A 4,662-nucleotide genomic window follows, 5' to 3' on the forward strand; every position below is an offset into this window, starting at 1 on the left:
TACTGCTCCATCAGAAGCGGAAGAGCTTGGGGCTAGGCTACTCACCATGTTGCAAAGGACATTAAAATATCCTCTTGGTAATTGACTTTTATTATAACTGCATCATGTGTGTCATAAACATGTAATTTATTGTCAAAAATCTGTATAATTCGTCAGTTGTATCTGGAACTCGCTATTACACCAAAATGTTAATGTATCTCTTATATACAAATGCTATCATCACATTTGAGCCTATAAGGTTAAAATAATGCTGCCATATAAGTAAAATAACATGAAAAGACTATTACAAAGCAGAATGACACAACAAAATACTATCTCCCCTAAATATGACACATGTGTACACACTGCAGGACTGTAGCTATTCAGTTAAATGCACTGACACTTCAGAAACTGCAATAGTCCATCTAAAGTCCACTACTTGACCCGACCTTTTCATGGGGACTGTATTACCTGGAATTAACCCATCCCTAGGCAAGAAAAGTACAGCTGGACAACAGGTGTTTGTGCTGAGCATGATGCTATATGCATGCATGTCAAAGTCTGTATACAATATAGTATGTCATCAGTATGAGCAGAGGGCAAACATATGGAAACAATTTGAAGGACATACTACTAGCATCCACTCTTCATGCCTGCCTTGACTTGGGTTTCAAACTCTAGACATGGGCAGATGAAGAGGGAAAGGTGTAGATGCTACCAGTGCAGCTCCTTGTCATAAATAGCAGTGTATGAAGACAGGTGATATTGTAATTATACACATGTAACTGCTAACAACCCTCTAATGCACCCTCTTATATGTTCAGATTAATCAGGTATTACAATGAATTCTGTACTTCTGTACACAGCTTATATATATATATATATATATATATATATATATATATATATATATATATATATATATATATATAATCATGTATTTACGGTATATACTATTACTGAATGGTACAATATTCATGAAAATAAGGAATATCATGATGACGAATGACAGTAATGCTAATGACAGTGGTGATATGACCCCCAATGATCTCATCCATGGACCATGAGTAAAAAAGAGAAGTTTAGTTATATTACAAGACTTTAACAGAATCTCAAGTGATGCAAAACTGATACTAAATTCACCTGCAATCAAATATTAGACATGGTATCAGTGCATCCTTATTAATCAGCCTTTCCAATAACCACATATCCTATTTGCTCCTTCTCATAAAATCAGATCATAATTCCCAGATTTAATTATGTAACTGGCAAAAACTGGAAAATCACAAATTCATTTACCTTATCACAGTGCCTGATAATATTAAGAGACCTTATAATTAAATACTTTCATCCTAATAACCCTCTCCCCCACCCCACCACACACACACACACACACACACACACACACACACACAATAATTGAGAAAAGCAGCAATATAATTTTGGTGGGTGACTTTAACTGTAAAGAGGTGAACTGGGAGGAATGGGACTCAGGAGGCAGCGAAGATTCGTGGGGCACTATATTATTAAATATAACAATGAATAATGTCATGATGCAATGGGTCAAAGAAGAGACACGGTTCCGAGGTGAGGACACACCAGCAAGATAAAGACTTACTGTTTATCAAAGAACCCGATGTAATAGAATCTTTGAAATATTTGTGTCCTATAGGAAAAGGTGATCATGTGGTCAATGAGTTCCAGATGATAATAGGGAACATCTAGCCAAGACATGAGCTTTATAGGCAGGGAAGATACAACTTTGGGAAAGCAAATTTTACAGGATTGAGAAAATTTTTTGAAAATGCGGATTGGGGAAAATTCAGAGAAACAAGAGAGATACAGAGGAAGTGCGATATCTTTCTAGACCTCAATAATTTGGGAGTGGAAAAATTTGTACCAAGGGGGAAAGAAAACAGGAAAAAGGAGTGGTTTAACAGAAGGTGTATGATAGCAAAAAAAGAGAGAGATAAGGCATGGAACAACCGGAGAAAGAGAGGTAACAACAGAACAAAGGAAGAATATAATCAGAACTAGAAATGAATACACAAGAATACGTAGAGAAGAAAGGAATTTTGAAAAAGGTATAATGGACAAATGCAAGGATGAAACCAAACAGTTTTATAGATTTGTTAAAGGCAACCTGAAACAAAAGGAAGGAATCACCAAGCTGAAAGTAGATGAAGAGGTCTATAAAGATGCGGCAGTGCAAGCTGAAACAGTAATGAACAAATGTTTCCAGTCGGTTTTCACTAATGAAAAGGAGTTTGTGGAAGGGGAGGGAGTGATTAGAAATGTACCGGTGATAAAAGATATAAAAGTGAAAGTACAGGAAGTGCATAAATTACTGGAAACTCAAGATGTAAGGAAAGCCCCAGGACCTGGTGGTATCGAAGGAATGCAGAGAACAACTGGCGGATAAAATTCACAGTTTAATTGTCTGTTCTCTGGAAGAGGGAAAAGTGCCTCAAGAATGGAAGAGGCCAAATGTGGTACAGTCGGGGAAAGTTCCGCATTACCCATCTCCCGAAGCACTGGTGTGAGACAGGTGAATGTGAAGAAGCAGCCAGACCTCACATGTCTGGTAACTGTGAGTGTGAAGGAGGGGGAGGCAGAGGATTGGGGGCAGAGGAGGGTTTAGTGATAGATTGGGAATCACGTGCAAGTCAGCAATGTATGACTTGGACGGTGTGTTTGAGTTAATGGTACTTTATTAGGGATAGATGACAAAATAATGCTAGAATTTTATAGAAAAGATTACGTAGATGTCGGTAGACTTAGTGGTGTCAGGAAAGTTATGGAAGTTTGCTGGGTTCGGACAGAGGTTTGAATACTTTCATTCCCTCTCGACTTTAACACGGGACGTTTCCCCAGGAGATATTCGTAACAATAAAACATATATTTACTTATGTGTTGACTCGAAAACCAAATCTATATTATCTATCTATCTATCTATATGTAAATTCTTATAAATTTATTTACAGTATTTATCCTTTGTCATCCCGCTGTAAACATCCGCCTGCAAACATTTTCAGTGTTATTTTGGTAATTATTCATCTTGAACTTAGAGTCCAAGGTAGTGTGTAATAATAATAATAATAATAATAATAATAATAATAATAACCTATATGAGCGATTAACAGGTTTTTCGTTTTCCTTTAGACAGAATGACATGGGAAGTCCTAACTATAAGATCAGTCTCTCTAACTATCATCCAATCGAACATTACAAAATGAAGGCATAGAGGTACAGTATACCTTTGACAGTAAACAGGGATTGATACTCTGACATGAGCAACTCTCCAAACCCTCCCACCCCCGGCCACCCTCCCTCCCACTCAGTTACCAGACAAGTGGGTCTGGCAATTGCTTCGTGACTATACATCGACCACCAATGCTCCGAACAGTGGGAAATGCGGAACTTTCCCTGACTGTACCTGTTTATAAGGGAGGAAACAGGGGAAAACTCCTGAATTATAGACCAGTGTCTCTAACCAGCATGGTTGCAAAATCCTGTGAGAGAATCCTGAAAGACAGATGGATAAATTATCTAGAAGAGATGAATGTTTCGGCTGAATGTCAGTTTGGATTCAGAAGTTGAAGGTCATGTTTCCAACCTGTTGAGCTTTTACTCATGAGCGACTGATGTGGTACAGGAGAGAGACGGTTCGGTGGATTGTGTGTATTTAGACTTGGAGAAGGCCTTCGACAAGGTACCCCACAAGAGACTAATGTGGAAACTAGAGTATATAGGAGGACTGAAGGGGAAACTCCTGGAATGGATGAGACTTTTTGAGAGACAGACAAATGAGGACAGTAATAAAGGATAGGATGTCTGGATAGAGGGAAGTAACAAGTGGAGTCCCTCAAGGCTCGGTGTTGGCGCCAGTAATGTTCCTGATTTACATAAATGACATAGTAGACAGAGTGAACAGTTATGCAAGTCTGTTTGCTGATGATGTAAAGATCTTGAGGAAGGTAGAGGTTGAGGAGGATTGTAAAATGCTGCAGGAGGATCTGGATAGGATACATGACTGGAACCGGATGTGGAAAATGAAATTTGATGCAAAGAAAGCTAAAATATTGGAAATGGGTAAAAGTGCCAAGAGGCCATCACTGAATTTTTTGATGGGTAATGAATCAATCACAAAAGTGAAAGAAGAGAAAGATTTGGGACTGCTGGTCCAGGATAGTTTGTCACCTGAAAAACATATTAACAAGATAGTGAGAGAGACTTATAAACTCTTGACTAAGAGTAGCATTTCATTATTTGGATGAGGAGATAATGAAAAAGTTGATAGTGCCCATGATCCGTCCCAGGTTAGAATATGCAGCAGTAGTGTGGTCCCCACACAAAAAGAAAGATATAAACAAGATTGAGAGAATACAAAGAACAGTAACCAGTCTGGCAGATCTGTCACACAGAGAGAGGCTGGAAAAGCTGGATTTGCCTTTCTTAGAAGAAAGGAGAAAGAGGGGAGACATGATTGCGGTGTTCAGGACCATGATAGGAGTAGATAAAATTGACCGAGAAGATCTGTCTGTATGGGATAAGAAAGCAACAAGGGGACTGAAATTGAAGAAGTCAAGCTGCTTGAAGGATATCAAGAAATATAGTTTTCATTATAGAAGTAGACCTGTGGAATAACCTGGACAAGGAGATCGTCCAGTCTAAAAACTTAAA

This window comes from Coenobita brevimanus, chromosome 21, assembly GCF_032717465.1.
Source record: "Coenobita brevimanus isolate Jiangsu-jjx chromosome 21, ASM3271746v2, whole genome shotgun sequence".
NCBI lineage: Eukaryota > Metazoa > Arthropoda > Malacostraca > Decapoda > Coenobitidae > Coenobita > Coenobita brevimanus.